This window comes from Heteronotia binoei, chromosome 7 (genome assembly GCF_032191835.1).
Source record: "Heteronotia binoei isolate CCM8104 ecotype False Entrance Well chromosome 7, APGP_CSIRO_Hbin_v1, whole genome shotgun sequence".
NCBI lineage: Eukaryota > Metazoa > Chordata > Lepidosauria > Squamata > Gekkonidae > Heteronotia > Heteronotia binoei.
In genome coordinates, this window is record NC_083229.1 from 115,594,937 (window position 1) to 115,619,186 (window position 24,250).

General features: G+C 45.7%; 1 protein-coding gene across 2 annotated transcripts in view; it reads left to right on the forward strand.

Annotated features, from left to right (window-relative positions):
* The first annotated feature begins 1,722 nt into the window (after positions 1 to 1,722).
* The window catches only part of RNF182 (ring finger protein 182), a 66,657-nt gene continuing 44,129 nt past the window's right edge, over positions 1,723 to 24,250 (forward strand). Inside the window, exon 1 of one of the 2 annotated variants that reach the window (XM_060244257.1) lies at positions 1,723 to 1,863. The gene's annotated coding sequence lies outside the window, so the exon portion shown is untranslated. Of the gene's footprint in view, positions 2,200 to 24,250 lie in introns of both variants that reach the window. The other variant, XM_060244258.1, reaches the window with a different exon arrangement.

The window sequence follows — 24,250 nt, forward strand, 5'->3', positions numbered from 1 at the left end:
GCAGCAGCAACAGCTACTACTACTACTAATACTCCTACCACTGACGGTGATGATAAAAATAATTTAGCATGGCCTAACTTGAGACCTCAAATGAGTCGACCTCTAAAGGGGAAAAGTACAGAGCAGGACAAAGTTTGAATCCAGTGGCTTCTTTAAGACCGACAAAGTTTTGTTCTGGCTATGAGTTTTTGTGCGCACGGCTTATACCCAGAATAAAACTTTGTCGGTCTTAAAGTTGCCACTTGACTCAAACGTTGTTCTGTTGCTTCAGACCAGCATGGAGACCTACCTGAATCTATGCACAAATTAAAACACATTTATAAATGCGTATACAATTATGTATATCACAGTATATAAAAGAACCCCATAAAGGCCTGTATTCTACTGTTCACTTCTCCACTAAGCAAAGTTTGAAGCCCTTCCTTCAGCTTCCTCCAGCCTAAGGAAGGCAGGACATTATTTCACCCAAAGATGCACATTTCAAAGGGTGAAAACTGGCTGGATGCAGATACAAACACACGTATATATGGTGCTGTGCTCGACATGATTCAGTCCAGTGACAGAAATTTTATTTTCTGTTTGAAGAAGTGAGCAGTGACTCACGAAAGCTCCCATCCTGCCTCAAATTTTGTTAGCCTTTTAAGGCACTACTGGACTCTTGCTCATTTCTGCTGGTACTTACAGACTAACACAGAGACCCATTTACCCATTGTTATAAAGAGGTGACCTTAAATTTGCACCAGAGAAACAAGTGGCTGGGGAAACTGTAGCAGCCTATCTTGCCCACAGACATAGATCCAGAGGAGTTAGCTGCGGTAGTCTGCTCCTGCGAAATAGTAGAGTCCAGTAGCACTGTTACGACTAACCAATGTTATTGTAGCATAAGCTTTCAAGATAGGGTTGCCAAGTCCAATTCAAGAAATATCTGGGGACTTTGGGGGTGGAGCCAGGAGACTTTGGGGGTGGAGCCAGAAGACATTAGGGGTGGAGCCAAGATCAAGGTTGCGACAAGCATAATTGAACTCCAAAGGGAGTTTTGGCCATCACATTTAAAGGGACGGCACACCTTTTCAATTCCTTCCTTCCATAGGAAATAAGGAAGGATAGGGGCACCTTCTTTTGGGGCTCATAGAATTGGACCCCCTGGTCCAATCTTTTTGAAACTTGGGGGGTATTTTGAGGAGAGACACTAGATGCTACACTGAAAATTTGGTGCATCTACCCCAAAAAACAGCCCCCCCAGAGCCTCCATGATTTTCTATGGGAATAAATCTCCATAGGGAATAATAGAGTTCCCAGCAGACATTTCCCCCCTCCCCTCGCTTTCTGACGACCCTGAAGCAGGGGGAGGGTCTCCAAACCCGGGGATCCCCTGCCCCCACCTGGGGATTGGCAACCCTATTTCGAGAAACACAGGTCTCTTCGTCAAGATGTCACCTGACAAAGAGAGCTGTGTTTCTTGAAAGCTTATACTACAATGTGTGTGTGTGTGTGTGTACACACACATACATACTCTTAAAGGTGCTTGTCAATAGAATCATAGTATCATAGAGTTGGAAGGGACCTCCAGGGTCATCTAGTCCAACCCCCTGCACAATGCAGGAAACTCACGAATACCTCCCCCTACATTCACAGGATCCTCATTACTGTCAGCTGACAAAGCAAAGCCAAGGGCGTTTTCACACACACACCCCAAATAAGGCGCTTTTTCGATCCACATCCAATGCACTTTGTAACTGGATTTTGCAGCCTGAGCTGACAAAAACCCGCTGGCCGAGAGTGGCCAAAGCGAACTGACACAGCATGAGGATTTGAGCCCGGCGCCTGCTTCCTTCCCAGCCCACTCCAGCAGAGGGTGACCGGGTGAGTTTGCCAGCCGGAGGTCCAAAGCGGGCCCGCGGAAGCACCAGCAAGCGGGGAAGGTTGTCCGAGGCGAGCAGGGCGGCTGGCGGCAGAGGGAGGACAGGGGAACCCGAACAGTCTCCCGTGGAGGGCTCCAGGCCCCTCCTCAGGGCCGCGGGAGGCAGCCGCCGGTTGCTATAGCGACGGCCCGGAGCGGGGGCTCCTCGCGGCATAGTAACCGCGCTTTTGCCAGCCCTGCGCCGCCAAAGCCTCGCCGGGTGCAGCTGCCGACAGAGGAGGAGGAGGAGGAGAAGAGCGCCGGCGCCACAAGGGAAGCCCGCCAGCGACCCCCACCAGGTACGGAAGGCGCCCCGGGCTGTGTCCTTCACTGGCGTCCCTCTCCAACCCCCCCCCCCCCCTTTCCTGTCCCCGCCCGCCCTGCAGAAGGAGAGTCCCTTTGGGTGTCATTGCGAGAGAAGCGACACAGTTTTATTACTGCACCAGTCTGGCGGGAGGGGGGAAAGAGCCTGGCTGGCACCGCTTGAGGACAGGAAGCAGCCGGATGGATGTTATTGGGGTTTGCTTTTTTTTTTTTGCAAGCCCCTCAACAGCTTCTGTCCTTTCTTCCCCCTGCCTTATAAAAAAATGGGCTAGCAAAAAAAACTGGACATAGGAGCGGCTGCAAGGTTCAGTGGAGTTGAGCAAGATTGTTTAAGGACATTTGGCCATTAGAAGTAGTCGGGGAAAGTTTGGGGGGGGGTATTGGGGTCCTCCGGAGCCCTAGTTGAAAGTTGGAGGGAGTTCATTGCCTTGGGAGGGGAGGGGATGCTGCTGTTGCTTGTTGTTGCTCTCATTGCTTGGCATGGAAATGGATTGGCACCAATGTTCCCTCTAAGCTGTGGGAGTCTTGGGAGCAAAAATTCTACTTTGTGAGCTCCTGGCATTAAAGTTGTGAGCTGCTGCATAAATTATTGTGCTCGGGGGTCATCCTTCCTGAGCTAAGACAAAAAGGTGTGAGCCGGAGGCTAAAAAAACTGTGAGCTAGCTCACACTAACTCAGCTTAGAGGGAACACTGATTGGCACCCCAGCTTTTGTGTTCTTCTGGAGTGTATTGAAAAGGCTACTGTGTTGGGTGTGTTGGAACTGATGAATCAAAGAAGGTTCTATGTTCCCCCTAAGCTGCAGAGACTTGTGAGCAAAAATTCTACTTTGTGAGCTCCTGGCATTAAAGTTGTGAGCTACTGCATCAATTAGTGGGCTCTGGGGCCATCCTTTCTGAGCTAAGACAAAAATGTTTGAGCTGGAGGCTAAAAATCTGTGAGCTAGCTCACGCTCACTCAGCTTAGAGGGAACACTGATCGGCACCCTGGCTTTCGTGTTCTTCTGGCGTGTATTGAAAATGCTACCGTGTTGGGTGTGTTGGAACTGATGAATCAAAGAAGGTTCTATGTTCCCTCTAAGCTGTGGAGTGCTGTGAGCAAAAATTCTACTTTGTGAGCTCCTGGCATTACAGTTGTGAGCTACTGGCATTGAAGTTGTGAGCTCCTGCATAAATGATTGTACTCTGGGGTCATCCTTCCTGAGCTAAGACAAAAATGTGTGAGCTGGAGGCTGAAAATCTGTGAGCTAGCGCACGCTAACTCAGCTTGGAGGGAACATTGTTTGCATGTATGGTTATAGGCTAGCTGGTTATTAATTTGGCCCTGGAACCTGTGGAAATTATATGAAGTCCTAAGCTTCCTTCTTTTTAACAGCTCTGCTTGGTGGAGGAGGGCATAAACTACCGGGTTAATTCCTCCCCCCCCCCTTGTCCTGGTGTGACTTTAAAGATGTCCTGATACTGAATGGATAATTCCATTTTTCGTTCCCTGAGCTGCAACTGGTGGACTTCCTGTTTCCCTTTTCTTCTGCAGAGTAGTCTTTAAAATCCTTGGCATTACAATAATGATTTGCAATAACGGAATGGAAGTTTTTAAAAAACTTCTCCCTTGGAATTCTTCTCTTGCTGCTGGGATGTGAGGTTGTGGAAAGATGTGAGGGTGTGGAAAGAAGGGCTTAATATGTTTCTGAAATTAGGGGTCTTGCAATTAGATGAAATGTACAATTTAAAAATGTTGGGATTTTTACATGAAACATGTTTACTATGCTTAAATTCAGCTCTTACCTTAAAATATCTCTGAAATTAGATGTGAAAGACTTTGCTACCTGGAAGGTGCAATTTGGAGTTACATTTCAATGACAAGAAAGGGCAGTAGAAACTATTGGACCAGAACCAACGGGTTAAAATTAAACCAAGAGTTTTCGGCTCAACATTAGAAAGAACTTCCTGACCGTTAGAGCAGTTCCTCAGTGGAACAGGCTTCCTCGGGAGGTTGTGAGCTCTCCTTCCTTGGAGGATTTTAAACAGATGCTAGATGGCCATCTGAAAGCAGTGAGGATCCTGTGAATTTAGGGGGAGGTATTTGTGAGTTTCCCGCATTGTGTAGGGGTTGGACTAGTTGACCCTGGAGATCCCTTCTAACTCTATAATTCTATTGACAACTATGCAGTATGAATGATGCGTATATGTCACTTCTCCAGCCATCCCCTTGAAACTCATTTTCAGCATTAATCTAATCTTATTTCTGTGAAAGTCTGCTTAATGTTGGGTGCCATTTTCAAACAGAAAGAATTCAGTTTTTTACTGGGTCAGATCCTGAACATTTTTCTTATTTATTGAGTGGTTTGGTACTTCCTTGGGGAAGTTTTAATCAAACGTGAGAAGGCTTGTACTAGTTGCCTAGAAGTCTCTAAGAACGGGTGTTGTAGATATGGAAGTGGATAAAGGTTGATAGCAAACAGAACACTACATGAATCCTGGGTACAACTATCTCATTTGTGAGTGTGCAAGTTTGCAAAAAATAAAAATAAACCAAAGGCAATATTCCATTGTCTTCAGTTGCTCTGAAAGTCAGCATGCAAGCATAAATTCAGCAAAGCATTTCGACACTGCTACGCTTCCATGCTACTTCCCAAATTTATGTTTGTCATTTAGCAGTTAAAGGCACAGGATCACTGCAGTGAAAGAGTTGGCAATCTTATCTAAAACTTTGTTCAGCAGTTAGCAAATACATTAGATGCAACACTATAATCACACCTCTAATCAGGTCTACTAGAAGGGGAAGACATGGAAGTAGTGACAGACTTCACATTTCTGGGATCCAAGATCACTGCATATGGTGACTGTAGCCATGAAATTGAAAGACTAACCTAAGCAGTATAGTAAAAAGTAGAGACCTCACCTTGCCAACAAAAGTCTGTATAGTCAAAGCTATGGTATTCCCAGTAGTAATGTATGGCTGTGAGAGTTGGACCATAAGGAAGGCCGAGTGCAGAAGAATAGATGCTTTCGAGCTGTGGTGCTGGAGAAGAATCTTGAGAGTCTCTTGGACTGCAAGATCAAATCAGTCAGTCCCAAAGGAAATCAACCCTGACTGTTCCCTGGAAGATCAGATGCTGAAGCTCAAATACTTTGGCCACTAAATGAGAAGGGAGCACTCCCTGGAGACCCTGCTACTGGGAAAGACAGAAGGCAAAAGAAGAAGGGGGTGGCAAAAGATGAGATGGCTGGACAACTTTACTGATGTAACTAACACAAATTTGAGCAGATTTCGGAGGAGGGTGGAAGACAGGAGGATCTGGCGTGACTTGGTCCATGGGATTGCAAAGAGTAGGACTTAACTGTGCGACTGAACAACAATAACAAAAAGTACTACACCTTCAGTGGAACTTGTTTTAAGTAAAAAGCATAGACCTGAGTTCATATGGGGCTGGGACTGTGTCCTAATTAAAATAATGCATATTCCCTTAAATGTAAGAGATGAATTCTAACATAGGCATCCGCAGGGGACTGGCTCTATGGAGAGGATGCTGGAGTAGAGGGACCACTGGTCTGATCCAGCAGGGCTCTTCTTATGTTCTTATTATACTCAGTGTAAAATTATTTTCTTTCATTGTCTGGCAAGGTATCATGGATCAAGTTGCTTTGTTGAAAAGCTGTTTCTTTCTCTATGCCCTTTCTTCTGACACCGTTGTGTTTGTGAAACGTACAGCAACAACGACCTGTATTGGTTGCTCAGCACAAAAAGCCAGGATGTTGCTAGACTTTTTACTGAGAGCTATATAAAATAGAATGCCTGCGATCTGGTAGTGAAAAGTCAGCTGTGTATACGTTGTTGTTTTTTCCAGAAAGCTCTGGTTCTCTTTTCCCCTCATGGACATAACACAAATGATGGAAAGCACTGGAACCTAATAAAAATCCACTTTAAAAGCACAAAAGAAAGCCTTAGTCACATCTTCCACTTCACAGCCGCATTCCAATCATATGCATGTTTCCTTTTTCACAATTAAACCCCCCAAGCGCAGTGGAACTTTCCTAGAAGAAATTGTGATAGGGTCATAACCCAATATTCACAGAGTCACAGAACCTTTATTGACATAACAACAACAATATCAAATCAAGAAAGCACAGGGGGGCGGGGAGGTGGTTAATTAAACATTCTGAACAGACTTCTCCTCTTATAAGCACAGTAAAGGAAGTTTGCCACCACTTTGATGGTTTCAGCCTTATTTGAGGCTAGTAAACTTCACTTATCTTGCTTTCATCAGATTTACCCTCCAGTGATTGCAATAAAGTATGCAGATAAGATGCACGTAAATCACAGTGTTTATGTTAGCCTGTTTTAATGTGCTTCCTTCTGCCGTATTATACGGGAGATTTTTTTTTTTTAAACCATTCTTTGAAAGGCTCTGTCCCTGTGGGCTGAAGGAAACTGAAGGAACAGGCCATGTACTTTTATCCTGTAGATTCTACTGTGATTTACATTACCCAATATACGGAAGCACTTTATATTTTATTTTTTATTTTATCAGATTTACGGTATATCCCGCCCTCCCCTAACGGGGATAATACCTTATAAAAGTTCCATGAGCCTCAAAATTGGGCTAGAGCAAGCATGTTGGTAACCCATAAAGATAAAATGAGAAATAAATCAAGGTGTTCTGAAGCAGTTCCACAGAAGGTGTTCTGAAGCAGTTCCACAGAAGGTGGAACAGAAGGTGGAACTAGGTCCCTGTGCCCATATTTTACACCCCGGTATTTCAGTCATTAACTGTTGGTAAATGTAAATCTGGAACAAAAGGAGGAGTACCTAAAATGAACATAAAAATACATTTCTATAATGCAATATAAATAAACTACCCAAAGAAAGTAAAAAAGTTCAACTGTAGTAAAATGTGTAAAATAAGGCTATGTAGCTAATTAGTACCATACGGAATTGGATGTTTTCATTCAGAATAATGTATATAATATGTAGGATTGCACAATGCAAGTGCAGATTTGTAGAATAATACTGCTCAAAATGCAAATGATGTCTATGCTGCGCAGTGTTATGTGCTGCTTGACCCCTTTTAGGACATGAGTAAAGGATCCAGCTTATCTGTTGTTTTGTGCAAAGCCCATTCTGTGCCCTCTGGAGTCCATCCACTTGACACATAATTTGGGCAAAGGGAAGACGTATGGCTTTGAAAAGTCTAAGGGAAGACGTGAAGCAGCTGGTAGAAATACAGTGTAACGTAAATCACATGCATCTTCTCAAAGACTTGGGGACGTGCCAAAAGCAGCTTCAGACACATCCAGACACTTGCCCAATGACCCCCCAGAGACTGTGATTTCATTGTTGCTATGGCTCACTAATGGGACCAGGCAGTATATGTCTCAGGGAAACCTCCTGTGGCCATTACAGACATTCTGAAGTTACTTCTGCCTATTTATTAAGTTAATGATGTAGCAATAACAAGCTATTGACACACCACCTACACCACAAGGTACTTTTCAAACGGCACACACAGTCAGCCCAAGTGAGACTCCCTGTCTTAAAACGCAAGGTTGCTCTGTTCTGAGTTCATGTCTGAAATCATTTGCTCCTCGCTGAAGAACATCTGATGTGCTTTAAACCCAGTGGAATATCTTATTTTACCAAGATGTTCCTGATTCCAAAACGTCACTCCTCCAGAACAACTTTTCAGAAAGGTCTGTCTCTATAGCTCATCAGTTTCTTAACATGCCTCATTTTTGACATTAAAGGTAAAGGTAGTCCCCTGCAAGCACTAAGTCGTTACTGACCCATGGGGTGACGTCGCATCAGGACGTTTTCTTGGCAGACTTTTCGTGGGGTGGCTTGCCATTGCCTTTCCCAGTCATCTACACTTTACCCCCAGCAAGCTGGGTACTCATTTTACCGACCTCAGAAGAATGAAAGGCTGAGTTGACCTTGAGCCAGCTACCTGAACCCAGCTTCCGCCGAGATCAAACTCAGGTTGTGAGCAGAGCTTGAACTTCAGTACTGCAGCAGCTTACTACTCTGCACCACAAGGCTCTTCTCTTCCTTCTCCGCCTCCTCCTTCTCCTCTTCCTCCTCTTCCTTGGCATTATGAACTGATAAAGCCATTTAAAAGAGAGAACGCTTGAGAAGCTTTGGGAACTTATTTTGCTTTTTCTTAGGAGGCTGTGTCCAAAGCTCACTGAACAGCCAGGCTACCTTTACCATAGGGTTACCTAAGCAACTTTTGCAATGTATGAAATTAGTGTTTTATGACATGCACATTGTTTTTGTTTTTATTTATTTATTTATTTACTTTGGATTTATATGCAACCAACTCCGCGAGCAGATGATTAAAAGAAATAATCTATGCTAAGAACATAAGAGAAGCCATGTTAGATCAGGCCAATGGCCCATCCAGTCCAACACTCTGTGTCACACAGTGGCATTATATATATATATATATATATATATATATATATATATATATATATATATATATATATATATCCACACACACACACTGTGGCTAATAGCCACTGATGGACCTCTGCTCCATATTTTTATCTAAACCCTTCTTGAAGGTGGCTATGCTTGTGGCCGCCACCACCTCCTGTGGCAGTGAATTCTTTGGTGTCTTTATGCTTTTTATTCTATGCTTTGGTGTCTTTAAGTTTAATTTGAGATTGCAGTAGGTGAAGAGGCAGGGCAGTGCCAGAAATAAATATTTAGAAGGCAAAAATGAGCAGGGTAGATTCAAAGGGATCAAGCACAGCAGAATTACATCAACAGGATGAGTTTTCCCAGTATGGAGATACAGTGATTCAAAAAAAAAAAAAAAATCACTTATTGAATTTCTGCTTGGTGTGCATCTGTTAAAGATATAAGAGTTCTGGCAAAGAAATATTTCCAGGCTGTATCAGAGATGTCTTAAGTTTGGTTTGGTAAAATAATCCAGATAATTCAACTTGGTCTTCTCAGAGGTTCAGAAAAGCCTGGGCCACTTTGGCTTTCGAGCCCTCCATCCCCAATAAACATTAAAAAACACATAGTGTCCATGAAAACAAGTGAAACTTATCAAATGCCAAAAAAATTAACCAGTGTCTAAATTGGAGGCCTCCTTTGAATTTGAGGTCCAGGCTAAATGAACCCCCCATCAGCAAAGGACCCCCCCCCTCCCATCAAGAGTAGCAGGGCCTCAAATTCAAAGTTTGGTTTGGTAAAATAATCCAGATAATTCAACCTGGTCTTCTCAGAGGTTCAGAAAAGCCTGGGCCACTTTGGCTTGTGAGCCCTCCATCCCCAATAAACATAAAAAACACAGTGAAAGCAGAGGGGTTCCTAGGCATAAGATTTCAAAAAGAAAAGGAGATAGTAGTGAAGTGAAAGGCAAAAGACAGAAGAGGAGAGTGAGAGTTAAATACTGGACAAATTTCCACCTAGAAACAAGATAGTATCTTTTCACTCTTGTGTTCCACCTAGAATAACTTAACTACCCCTGTGCATTGATGTCTTTGGATGTCCTGACCCCAAATTCAGCTGGAGCACCAAAAAAAGGTAGGCTGCAGGAAGAGCAATCTCAGCTATGCCTGTGCTGTGACGGCCAGCTGTGGCACAGCAGTGGCAGCACTGGTCAGTTCCCTCAGGGGTAATGTATGTAGCGGTCTAGCGGTGGCAGAGGAATAGTTTTCTAACAGGGTAGCTGGTGGCTTGCACTGCTGCATCCATGGTGATTCTGCCTCTGTGGACTTGCGGCGTAGTTTGGAGGCAGGGCAGAACAAGAGACGCTGCTGGCCTGTGGGAGCAACCGTTCAAAGGGCCAGGTGCCAGTGCACGTCACAGTTAGGGGGCAGAGAAGGGCAGGTCAAGAGAGCCCCATTCTCCTCTCCTGGCATGCCCCCCTGAAAGAGACCCACACCAATGACAGATATATGGTTGCTGCCCTTCAGGAGAGGGACTGCTCGGGTCGCCATCCTTCTGCCTAGATGTGCGGCCAGAAATGCATATTTCTGGGTGCCATGATAAACCATAAGACAAAGAGCAGGACACTCTCCCCCTTTTCATCTTTTACAACCTAAGGCAAGTAATAAATCCATCTGGCCCAAGGATGTTTAGGTTAGCCTTGCTGTGAACGGTGTGATGTGCCTCTCCCCCAGATTCACACAGCCAGGTCTTATCTACTCTCTGAGAAAGTGTGAGAAAGGGAGATGTTTGTAACAGCCTGCATTCCTAAGTAGTAGAAGAGATACTATGTAGTAACCTTTGAACCCATGACTCAAATTGCATCTTCATGTTACTCTTTGAAGCTATCCTATAAAGTATCTATGTGTGTCTGTATACGTCGTTACTTCCAAGGATTCTGTCCTTGGCAAAGCTATGGAGTTTCTACAATAAAGCAACTTTTGATTGAATAACAAAAGACTGATTATTGAGAAATATCAATGCTTGACATTTGGAACTGCACACTTCCTTTAGATTGAGGAGCTCATTGCCCCTTGTGGGGAAGGATGCTGGGGGGCAGCTACCTGGGCACTGTCATGGGTACTGGGGACCCTGCAGAAGAAGCTGAGCCTGCAGAAGAAACTGTGCCCCTGCCACCTGCACCAGTGCCCCTGCCTCCTGCTGGAGAAGATCCAAGCCCCCCTGCCTCGCCCTCTCGGGTGGCTCGTGTGCGTGACCGCCTTCGTCAGGACCTCAGGGATCGGAGGAGGGCGGCACGCTCACGAGCAAGACGCTCCCTGGGCCCGAGTTCTAAAAGGATCCTGGCCCTTTTAGGAGTGAGGATGCTTGAGTCTCAGCGGGATCCTGGCTGCCTCTCTGAGCCAGCAATTAGCCCAAATGGGCAACAGACAGCAGAGGGCTATATAGCTGTGGGCTTTGGGAGGAGGCTTTGTGGAAGCAACTAGTCACTTACCTGACGTTCTAGCATCCACTTCGGCTTTTGACTTTGGCTTCTGGACCCCCTGACTTTGGCTTTGACTTCTGGACCCCCTGACTTCGGCTTCTGAACCTCTGACCTGCGATACCTGGACTGTGATTCGGTTTTGGCGCCTGGGACCCTCTTTGCTCACCAGCTACAGACCTTGGACTGCCCCTGGGCTTTACCTGACCCGGCCCCAGCCCGTGACAGGCACTTGCCTTCTCGCAGCTGTCCTCCTGTCCAATACGAGTCCCACATCTGGCCTCCCATGGCCATGTTTGACTGGCTCCCAGGCTGTGTGGTTGGGGAATTCCCCTTTTGGCACATAATGTTACCATCCCCGTTAAACTCACCTGGCCTCGTTGAAGTGCTGAGGGATTGCTGGCGATGTATCCGCAGCACCACCTGCAGCTGCTGCTTGAGTCTCTGATTCTTCAAGGAAATGAGTTCGTGGGTTGCGTGGTTAGCTGGTTCACCGCATACGGTGGAACAATTGCCAGGAAACCCCTTCCCCAAATCACAGACACGCCCTGTCTTCTCTCGAGGGTGGGAAACAGGTGAATGACAGAGCATTCCCAGTGAAACTTTCCTGGGATCTTTCCCCATGGCATGTCAGGGGCCCCTTTAACACAAACCTAACACTGGGCTTGAGTGCAGGAGGAACTGACATAGCCCCCAACCTCAAGGCAATGTGTGGGTGCCCCTTTGGGTTGCGTGTCTAAAGGTTGAGTACTGTTAGGGTTCTGAAATGGGAGAAGTCAACCACAGCGTGTGGACAGTGCTCTCTTCCTTGGGCGTTAGTGCTAAGTGCTCACCTGGTAGTACTAAGTGTTCTCTCTGAGCTTTTCCCACCCCAGAAACTGCCTCACCACTTGCCCTAAGCCCACGTGGCAAGGAGCTCCGAGACAGAGTCCTGTGCCATGTGCCCTAACTACCGAGTTGTGAGAACTCCTGGCTGAAGTTTTTGTAGGATGGAGGGGCCAGCAGTTGGGTGCTGGGGGAGGCGGGTTTGGCTTCTGTGGGGAGGGAGGTGGTTGACTGAGCCTGTAGTTGGCATCCTCAACTCCTTTGAGCCAAAGTGCCAAGGCTGCAGTGGCAGGGGGAGACTTGAGTTCTCTGTTCTATCGGTGCCTACGGGCTACACTATGCTTTTTGTTGACGTAGCTGTCTGCCTCTGACAGGGGATGTTCCCAGGCTGAAAGGGCTCAGGGAACCAGCTAATTCAGGCTACACACTCCGAACCACCCACAACCACACCAGCACAAGGGCCTGTGCCTCAGTTGTACGAACAGACAGCTGTTGCAGCCTTCCACCAGCGGCCAAGGATGATGGAGCAGCTCTGGGGGCCTACTCCATCATAACTGGCTCCAGGGGTGGAATTCTAGGAGGAGCTCCTTTGCATATTAGGCCACACACCCCTGATGTAACCAGTCCTCCAAGAGCTTGCAAAAAAGAGCCTTGTAAGCTCCTGGAGGATTGGCTACATTAGGGGGGGGGTCCTAATATGCAAAAGAGCTCCTGCTAGAATTCCACCCCTGACTGGCCCTTATGCAGGCATATCTCAGACATATGCCCAACATACAGGTCAGTTGGCTCCCTGAGTGCTTTCAGCCCCCCCCCCCCCATTGCTCTGTAAAGCACTAAGCTGAAAAGAAAGAATGGAAGCTTGAACTGCAGTTGTAGGAGGGGAGACAGTTGCTGGAATCTTCACTGTTCTTACCTTGGCACTTTCCAGAGCTTTTTTGTAGCAGGAGCTCCTTTGCATAATAGGCCACACCCCTCTTACATAGCCAATCCTCCAAGAGCTTACAGGCTCTTACAGGGCCTACTGTAAGCTCTTGGAGGATTGGCTGCATCAGGGGTGTGTGGCCTAATATGCAAAGGAGTTCCTGCTACAAGAAAAGCCCTGGACTTTCCCTTCTAGTTCTTTCCCAGTTTCCATAAACTTATCCATGTTTTGTTCTCTCCACAGCCAAAATATATAAGGAATTTTATGTGGAGTGGATTTGGAAGGGATTTGCACTGTAGCATGTTTTGTCTGCAACTCACCAATGCCCGGCAGAGGTTTTCTTGACTGGCTAGAAGTGAAGGTAGAATGTGCTGAAAATAACTGTAGATGCACTGCACCAAGAATTCTGTTTGCAAAAGGCATATATGTGTATGGGAGTTGCGTGTGAACATGGATTTTTTCAAACAAGGCCTGAACTGGAGTTGCTGATGACGAATTGTGCTCTGGGGGGTGCAACTCGATGGGAAGGCAGAGCTGGAGCAAACTGTGCGTGGCTGGAAAGAAAGACAAACTTCCTTACATGCTTTCCCTACAAGCACTTTTCAAAACAATTCCCTCACATATGCGCAAGATTATATGTATCCTCCATCTATATAACCGTTGGTGTTGCTGTTCTGGGAAGCTGGTTTCATACAGCCAGGGGGTTTCATTCCAGCAGGAATTCATTTGCATATTAGGCCACACCCCCCGATGCCCAGCCAGCCAGTACTGTGCCTCCCCCAAGCACCAAGAATACAGAGCATCACTGCCCCAGACAGAGAGTTCCATCAATACCCTGTGGCTAACAGCCACTGATGGGCCTCTGCTTCATATGCTTATCCAATTCCCTCTTGATGCTGTCTAGGCTTGTAGCCGCCACCACCTCCTGTGGTTGTGAAATAAGAATATATAGAGTGAATGCAAGAGGCCAAGCTTCATAATGCATCTGGCATGGCTGTGGCTCAGTGGAAGATCCTTTGCTTTGCATGCAGAAGGTCCCAGGTTCAGTCCTTGGCTTCTCCGGTTAAAAGGACCAGGCAGCAGGTGATGGGAAAGCTCTCTGCTTGAAACCTCGGACAGTTGTTGCCAGTTCTGAGTAAACGGTGCTGACCTTCTTGGACCAGTGTTCTGATTCGGTATAAGACAGCGTCATGTGTTTTCATGCGGTATGAAGGGCGACCCAAGGAATCCTCAAATAATGCGTATGCTGGCCCATACTCGGTAGGCAGCCCTTCACACAACCATTCATGCTGAAGTTGGACATACCCCATAATTTGAGTTCAGCAAACATAGGGAAATAACGCTTCACACAAAAGCCGCCTCCCCTCCAGTCGGGGCGGGCCCTGCCACTAGGAAAAGTAGGCAATTGCCTAAGGCACTGGCCTTCTGGGGGTACTGAATTGGGCGCCCCCCCCCCCAATGACTCAGTGATGTTGTCAGTGCAGGGGGGGGGGAAGCCAGAGGTCAGCCTCGCCTAGGGTCCGCCTCCAGTGTCTTTTCTCTCCAGACACAAAAATCATTGGGCCAAGACAACAAAGAAATACAGCTAAAAAAGGGAGAGTGGGCGAATGAGAGGCAAACTTCTTCGCAAACTTCTTCTTCGGAGAGCCAGTTTGGTGTAGTGGTGAAGTGTGCGGACTCTTATCTGGGAGAACCGGGTTTGATTCCCCACTCCTCCACTTGCACCTGCTAGCATGGCCTTGGGTCAGCCATAGCTCTGGGAGAGGTTGTCCTTGAAAGGGCAGCTGCTGTGAGAGCCCTCTCCAGCCCCACCCACCTCACAGGGTGTCTGTTGTGGGGGAGGAAGGTAAAGGAGATTGTGAGCTGCTCTGAGACTCTTCGGAGTGGAGGGCGGGATATAAATCCAATATCTTCTTCTTCTTCTTCTTCTTCTTCTGCATCCTTTTAAAAGATTCACAGTCATCGTCAGTTTACAAGATAGAAGTTTACAAGATCACGCATAGGATAGAGAAGGCAGAGAAGGAAGTACTTTTCTCCCTTTCTCACAATACGAGAACTCGTGGACATTCAATGAAATTGCTGAGCAGTCGGGTTAGAACTGATAAAAGGAAGTCCTTCTTCACCCAAAGGGTGATTAACACATGGAATTCACGGCCACAGGAGGTGGCGGCGGCTACAAGCATAGTCAGCTTTAAGAGGGGATTGGATAAACGTATGAAGCAGAGGTCCATCAGTGGCTATTAGCCACAGCTTATTGTTGGGACTCTGTCTGGGGCAGTGATGCTCTGTATTCTGGGTGCTTGGGGGGGGCACAGTGGGAGGGCTTCTAGTGTCCTGGCTCCACTGGTGGACCTCCTGATGGCACTTGGGTTTTTTTGGCCACTGTGTGACACATAGTGTTGGACTGGATGGGCAATTGGCCTGATCCAACATGGCCATTTCTCTTGTGTCCTTATGTTCTTATGTCAGTTACACCCTGTTCAAGCCTACCCAGACAACTACATGGACCTGGGGCAAATCTTCAGAACCACGGCTTCTGCTGAGGGAGGTAATGTTGGGACCTAGAGCCAAAGGCCATGGTTCTCTGTTTCAAGGTACTGTAGGCACATGGAGGGTAATGCCATAGTTGTCTTCCAGGATCAGAGATTCACAAACATCGCAAAACGCCTGCAGATACAGTTTTGCTAGTTTTCCTTTCCATTTAATGTCCCCATTCTACAGAAGATGCAGTCTGAATGCTATCACGTCTTCCCCACGTTCGGTGATAATATCTTGTGTGTTTTCTCAGGCTGAATTTGAACTGTGGTGATGAATGGTCTTCACACCCCCTCGAGTTCGCCAAACTGAGCACTTAGCTGCAAAAGATGTCAGAAGTGGGATCGTCTTAAATAGCACCCTTGGGCCTTTTTTCTCGCAGCTCTTGCTAAAAGTTGATGGGGAAGCATAAAGAAGTCAAGGACTGCAGGGGAGGGAGTGCTGCCCTGCCATATGAGCCATGCTGACATCAGGTTATCGGCAGGGACACATTGTGTGAACAGGATGCCATACATCTATCACAAAATGCACTGCCTGAGTTTCAGTCAGCAATCAAAACCAGCAGTGCTGCAGCTGAACTGTGCTATGGATCTCTGCCGGTAGCAATGTTAAAAATTTGTAAACCATTTCAGTCTGAAGAAAGGGAAGATGTACCTTTTATAAAAAAAATATAGATATAAATGGGCGAAAAGGTGACTAGGACTATCCATATGGGATATATTGAAGGTGTTTTCCCAGGTCATGATTATCCTCCTTATTTTGCTAATGCTAAAGTGGTTTCGTTGGATTCAAGTTAATCATGAATCCAACAAAACCAAGCTGCCCATAAACAGGGTGAGGTGATCCTTGCAGTGGTGGAGCTTGTGTTTCGTACTGCAGCTGTTTGGTGTAAGTTTTTCTTCCTCCTACCCAACATGACGCCAGAGTACAGTGAGAAACACTAGAACAGGGATGGCTAAACTTGCTTAATGTAAGAGTCACATAGAATAAATGTCAGATGTTTGAGAGCTGCAAGACATGAATGTCAGATGTTTGAGAGCAGGGAGGGAGGAAGGAAGGAAGGATAGACGGGAGAGGAGGAGTTGGAAAGAAAGCAACTTTAAATGCATTCTCCAAGATGCTGGCTGGCTTGGCTTGGAGAAGTGCTTTAAAGAGATAAATGCCTTCTCCAAGTCAGCTGATGGGGCGGTGGGAGCTTCAAGAAGCACACAATGTGTGTTTATGAGCTTCATTTGGCTCCCGAGCCACAATTTGGCCACACCTATGCTAGAACAAAGTTTGAGTCCAGTGGCACCTTTAAGTCCAACAAAGGTCTCTTAAAGCTTATACCCAGAATTAAACTTCGTTGGTCTTAAAGGAGAGCCAGTTTGGTGTAGTGGTTAAGTGTGCGGACTCTTATCTGGGAGAACCGGGTTTGATTCCCCACTCCTCCACTTGCACCTGTTGGAATGGCCTTGGGTCAGCCATAGCTCTGGCAGAGGTTGTCCTTGAAAGGGCAGCTGCTGTGAGAGCCCTCTCCAGCCCCACCCACCTCACAGGGTGTCTGTTGTGGGGGAGGAAGGTAAAGGAGATTGTGAGCCGCTCTGAGACTCTTCGGAGTGGAGGGCGGGATATAAATCCAATATCTTAAAGGTGCCACTGGACTCAAACTCTTCTCTTGCTCCAGACCAACATGGCTACCTATCTGAATCTGTCAGCAAATAACACTGTCTCACTTCTGCATAGTCAGATCTCATTGGCTCTATAGCATGATGAAACAGCCACAGTGAGGGCTTCCTGTTTTCATCATAGATTCTTGTTTTGGGGGTGGGGTGGTATATTACTGAACAGTTGCATCTGGGGTGTGGACATTTCTGCTTAGATCTCGATTCCTTCAAAATTTTCTTAGATGTTTCATTTTAGCAAGAAGATCCAAAACAGAGCCAGTTTGGTGTAGTGGTTAAGTGTGCGGACTCTTATCTGGGAGAACCGGGCTTGATTCCCCACTCCTCCACTTGCACTTGCTGGAATGTCCTTGGGTTAGCCATAGCTCTCACCAGAGTTGTCCTTAAAAGGGCAGCTGCTGTGAGAGCCCTCTCAGCCCCACCCACCTCACAGGGTGTCTGTTGCAGGGAGAGGAAGGTAAAGGAGATTGTAGACTGCTCTGAGACTCTGTCCTTGAAAGGGCAGCTTCTGGGAGAGCTCTCTCAGCCCCACCACCTCACAGGGTGTCTGTTGTGGGAGGAGAAGATATAGGAGATTGTAAGCCGCTCTGAGTCTCTGATTCAGAGAGAAGGGTAGGGTATAAATCTGCAGCCTTCTTCTATGTTAGGTGTTGTCTCTTCCCAATTTCACCCAATGCCAAATGTGTGCATTTCAGATCCTCAGGGTTGTTATCATATCTGTGCCACAAAACGAAATTAAAAAGCAACCTTCAAAACAGTGGAGGGAGTTGTAATAGCTCGCTAAGCTTATGTACTTCACAGACACCTCAGGATGGCTTTGGCAAGTGTACTGTGCTCAAAACTGTACAAATTGAATCCTGTGAAAACTGGGCAAGGAAAACCCTAGGGAAGGAAGGCAGTTGGCTGCTACTGCTCTCAGAGAGCCCTTCAAAAGGGGGGAAAAATGAGCCTACTACACCAATTAATTGTCTTTGTGAGCAATGAATGGGATTTTGGGGGATATCTTGAAAAGAAGCTCATTCTGTGAACCCTAAGCAAAACATTGCTATACGGATGCACTTTTGTCTGTAGAGCTCCTGGTGTCATGAAGCAATTTGAATCTCTGCCTGCTCATTTAACTGCTTTCAGAAAGGTGATACTTGCTGCAGAGTTGCTCAGCAATTCCATCTTTTTACACAGTCTGTTCTTTTCAGAGTAGCTGGTGTGCAATCAACAAAGAGTAAACAGCGCATTATCTTTGGTGTGGGCAAAAAGGCCATTCTCTTCAAAGCTCTCGGGAGCAAGACTTTACAGTAACACAGCCATAAACGTGATTGTCCTCCTGACCCGACTGCATGCAGCGGCACTTACTTGTGCGAGCCATCTGTGAGACAGCAGGATGTCAATTATAGTTCTTTATGCAGAGAAAGGAACAGCGGATTTTCCTGGTGGTGTCTTGGGCCTTCAACGGTCATCTGGCAAACTGGGGTATAACTAGTGAAGCTTTTATCATCATAGGATCCTAGGCAAACCTTAAGCTTTTTGTACTGTTTTTAAAAGCATAAGAGCTCTCAAAGAAATATTGGCAACCCAAAGCTCAGAATTTCATTAGATGACTTTAAACTTAATGTGGCTGTTCGTAGAAGACAAAAATATATGACTTCTGTTAATGCATACTGATGCAAAAAAGGTAAAGGTAGTCCCCTGTGCAAGCACCAGTCGTTTCCGATTCTGGGGTGACATTGCATCACAACGTTTTCATGGCAGACTTTTTAAGGGGTGGTTTGCCATTGCCTTCCCCAGTCATCTACAGTTCCCCCCACCCCCGCAACCTGGGTACTCATTTTACCGACCTCGGAACTATGGAAGGCTGAGTCAACCTTGAGCCTGCTACCTAAACCCATCTTCCTCTGGAATCGAACTCAGGTCATGAGCAGAGAGCTTGGACTGAAGTACTTTGCACCATGGGGCTGCTATTGATACAACCCTGTTCATAAATAGTCAAACTGCATCCTGATGTTTATCTTTCCCCCCCTTTTTTGCTCTAAACTTACCCTTTGCCATCATGAACATTGATTCAAGTGGGTAGTCGTGTTGATCTGAAGCAATAGAGCAAAGTTTGAGTCCACTCTCCAACTTTGTTCAATCATGAATATAAAGAGGCCACTACATCTGTATGTTCATAAGCTACTGTGGACTTGTTATTAAAGGGCAATTAGAAAGAGATTGTCAAGAGGCTTTTTAAAGACCTTTCATCTTGTGTAGTAAATTGTGCCCTTTGCACTTTTTTTTTTAATACAGAGGATTTATTCAGAACAGAAACTGTCAGACACAGTATCTAATGTGAACGTCCCTATACGAACAGCCATAAAATGCATTTGGAAAGGAAGGGGAGAAATGTTAAATCCCATTATAGGCCAATCAGCCTAATTCCTATATTGAACAAAATATGTGCTGCCTTTTTAAAGAATGAATTAAAAGAATGGATGGAAGAATACAAAATAATTAAAGAAGAGCAGTCTGGCTTTCGGAAAGGCTATAAATGCATATAACATTGCTTGATCTCATCAGTAAATATACTAACACTAACTGTGAATGTATATTTGCTGCCTTTGTTGATCTTCAAGTAACTTTTGATTCAGTATCTCATGCTCTCTTATGGGAAAAGTTGATTTTCACCTTTATCCTGAAATAGCTGATGGTCCTGATTAAGAATTTATTTACCAGGAATGTTCTACGTTTAAAACCCCCCAATATAAATTCACCTTCAAGATCAATATGGATCAAAAAAGGTGTATGACAAGGATGTGTTTTAGTTTCACACTTACTCAATTTATACATCAATAACTTCTTCCCAGATCTGCAAAATAATACTCACATACTACCGTATATTTAGCAAAGCAACCACAACCAATGCTTTTATATGCTGATTTAGTTCTCCTCAGCTGAACTATGGTTGGCTGGAAGAAACTCATGAATGATTTCTGTGTCTTTTGCACTTGAATTGCTGACAGTTAATTTTGCCAAAACAAAGATCTTGAGATTCTCTAAGTAAAGACACTTAAAGGAACATATCTGGCAAATTTATGGAGAAACTATCAAAGAGGTTAAAGGTAAAGATAATCCCCTGTGCAAGCATCAGTTGTTTCCGACTCTGTGACGTTGCTTTCACAACGTTTTCATGGCAGACTATTACGGGGTGGTTTGCCATTGGCTTCCCCAGTCATCTACACTTTACCTCCAGCAAGCTGGGTGCCTATTTTACCAACCTTGGAAGGGTGGAAGGCTGAGTCAACCATGAGCCGGCTACCTGAACCCAGCTTCCTCCAGGATCGAACTCAGGTCGTGGGCAGAACTTGGACTGCAGTACTGCAGCTTTATATTCTGCGCCACAGGGCTCTGTATCAAAGAAGTTAGACAGTATAAATATTTTGATATTATGTTAATTATAACTTATCCTAGAACTCCCATATAAATTCTGTTATAAGAAAGACTCAAATGACACCAGTCATACTCAAGAAATTTTTCTATCCAAAATGTAGCCAATTTATTCCTCCCAAATTGCTCTGTGCTTCCCCAATACGGATCAAAGGACCACTGGATCCTCTTTATAAGCTCCACCAAACTTTCTTTCGCAAGATCGTCTCTCTCCTTCCCATTGTACCTTTGGCTGTGATGTGGCTGGAACACAGGCTGCATCAAATATCAACAATTGCAGGCTTCTAAGCTCACACTGTCCCTCTGTGAGTATAATGCAGCCTGTTTCAGCCTTACTGAAACTAATAACTGCTGATTCCGGGCTGGGAACATGGCTTAGCCTTATTGATTCAAAGCTCGCGATATTAAACCTGAGCCTTAATCCTAGGAATTCAGTGGGAAAAAAATCTGTTAACTGTAAAAAAAAATATATATATATTTTTTTTTTAAAAAGGTTGAGCTATGCTAAAATTCAGAGCTTGTCAGAAATTGTTTCCTGTTTACTTCCACTTATCAGAATGTGTTTTTTTATTTAACAGTTCCAAAATATCATTGCTCTTTCATGCTACAAAGAAGAAACGGGTGGGGGGGAGATTGGATTTATACCCCTTTGTTTTAAAAAGATTGGGCTATGCTAAAATTCAAAGCTGATCAGAAATTATTCCTACTCAAAGGAGTTTCAGAGCACCTTACAATCTCCTTTTCCCTTCCCCTCCCCACAAAAGAGGTAGTTGGGGCTGAGAGAGCTCTCCAAGAACTGCTCTTGAGCAGAACAGCTCTGAGAGAGTTATGACTTGACCAATGTTCCCCTCTAAGCTGCAGAGTCTTGTGAGCAAAAATTCTACTTTGTGAGCTACTGGCATTAAAGTTGGGAGCTAGTGGTATTAAAGTTGGGAGGGTCATCCCTCCTATATATAGCCAAAGACAGTGGGCAGATTAAGAACATAAGAGAAGTCATGCTGGATCAGGCCAATGGCCCATCCAGTCCAATACTCTGTGACATACAGTGGCCAAAAACCCCAATAGCCTTATGATGTAATTTAGGCTGAGAATATATAAGTGGCCCAAAGTTTCCCAGTGAGCTTCCAAGAGAGCATTTCAGGGGGTAGCTGGATTTGAGTCCTGTAGAACCTAGAGACTAACTAGATTTTGGGGGATCAGTTTTTGGGAGTTGAAGCTCCCTTCATTTCCAAAGCTTATATCCCCAAAATCTTGTTGGACTCTAAGGGGCTAATGGACTTGAATCTAGCTGTCCAACAGAGTGTGGATTTGAACCTGGGTCTCCCAGATCCTATTCTGGAACTCTAGCCACTATGCCACTTTTTCTGTGGAATTCAGTTTCTTTAAAAAAAAAATTGAATGGGAATTTGACTGGAGAGATCTGAACTGTTCTTAGCCTTCTCTTTGAGTTTTCGGAGAGCAAGTTTGGTGTAGTGGTTAAGTGTGCGGACTCTTATCTGGGAGAACCGGGTTTGATTCCCCACTCCTCCACTTGCACCTGCTGGAATGGCCTTGGGTCAGCCATAGCTCTGGCAGAGGTTGTCCTTGAAAGGGCAGCTGCTGTGAGAGCCCTCTCCAGCCCCACCCACCTCACAGGGTGTCTGTTGTGGTGGAGGAAGGTAAAGGAGATTGTGAGCCGCTCTGAGACTCTTCGGAGTGGAGGGCGGGATATAAATCCAATATCTTCATCTACCTCACAGGGTGTCTGTTGTGGGGTGAGGAAGGTAAAGGAGATTGTGAGCCGCTCTGAGACTCTTCGGAGTGGAGGGTGGGATATAAATCCAGTATCTTCATCTACCTCACAGGGTGTCTGTTGTGGGGTGAGGAAGGTAAAGGAGATTGTGAGCCGCTCTGAGACTCTTCGGAGTGGAGGGCGGGATATAAATCCAATATCATCATCTTCTTCTTCTTGGCTCGTTCTTGTGTTTGGTCTCATAAAATGGCTTGGTGTTTTTTTAAGTGAACAGTTGCACCAAAGTATTAAAAGAATCCTTATGACCTGTGGGGTTGTTTTCACCTGTATGGCTTTCAGACCCCACCCCCCTCAGAGCAATGCGATCCTAATGGGGTGCATAATGGCTCTTTTGGCCGTAACACATTGTCACCACAGAAGTATCAGTGCTTCTTTCAGATGCTACTGGACCACAGAGTCCTTCAGACTTGATACCCTGCCAGAAAGGCCACCACAATTCATGAATTCATAAACCCTTCTCCAATCTCTTGTCTGTCATCGTGGCTCACGCGCAGGGTTATGAAACAGAACACCATTCTGTATTGGGAAGTAAATCTAATGTTGCAGAACACCGATGGAATAAACACAATGTCCTTCTCATTTCCTATTGCCCACTGAACTCGAACCTTGTTCTTTTGCTTCGGACCAGCACGGCTGCCCACCTGGACCTATTGCTGTTTGTGAGGGATGGTGTAAGAAAGCATCGCTTCTTGCTTGGGCCCAATTTTAGCAGCATTTTATGCACTGCAGAACATTAGCTTGTTCTTTCAAGTGTGACATAGGCTTTTCTCTACGAGGTACTGGCATTGGCCAAGGGAAATGAGGCAGGCTGCTCCTTTCCCCCTTCTGCTTCTGTCAATCAGTGGGGCTCCACTCTTTCTAATGTTCTTGTAGACAGTGGCACAATCCTTTGAGAACCTTCATAGTGTCGTACCAGGATGGCCAAACATGTGGCTCTTTCACACATATCGTGTGACTCTCAAAGCCCCCCCCCCCCCGCCATGTTGTGCAGATTGGATAAGGCATTTGTCTCTTTAAATCACTTCTCCAAGCCAAGCCTACCAGCAGCTTGGAGAATGAATTTAAAGTTAAAGTTGCTTTCCTTCCACTTTTCCCTCCCTCATCCCATCTATTTGCCCCCCTGCCTGCTTGCCTGCTCTCAAACATCTGATGTTCATGTCTTGTAGCTCTCAAACCTCTGATGTTTATTCTGTGTGGCTCCTATGTTAGGCAGGTTTGGCCACCCCTGGTGTAGTATGATCTGGGATGCCTAGGCTGGAATCCTTACTCTACCATGGAAGCAACCTTGGAATTAGCCACACATGTTCAACCTAACCTACCTCACAGAGTTGTTGTGAGGATGAGATGCAGAAGGGGAGAATAAGTCACTTTGGGTTCCCATTGGGGAGAGGAGTGAGTATAAATGAAATAAATAGTACATTTTTTGGCAATTATTTTGATTCCTTGGGGTTTTCTCTTCCAGAAATTTAAAAGCAAGCAATAGATCAGGAGTGTTGAACTTATTTGTTATGCGGGTCAGATCTTCACCTTGTTGGGCCAGGCCATGCGTGTCATAAAATGTAATGCCACGTAGGGGAGATATAAACTTTATAAAGAACACAGACAAACACATACACTCAGCCTAATCCACCTCACTGGCTTGTTGAGCCTCAGCCAACAGAAGGAAGAGAGTTTTGGCTCAGTAGCTCTTCTGTGCAATTGAGAGAGCCTGGCAAAGCTCTCTCTCCTTCCCCAACTTCCTTCCTAAGGGAGGAGCTTTGCTGTGTAGCTCCTGTGCGATTGAGCAAGCCTAGCAAAGCAAGTTGTGATGCAGAAGGACGCGGGAGAGGGAGAAAGAAGCAGACAACAGTGAGTTGCTTGTGGGCCTGATAGGAGTCCTCCAGGGGCTTGGTTCAGCCCCCGGGCCTCATGTTTGACACCCCTGATCTATATGTTTCTATACCTTCTTTCCCCTTAATGGCTCTGGACTGGGGGTGTATGTACCCACTATG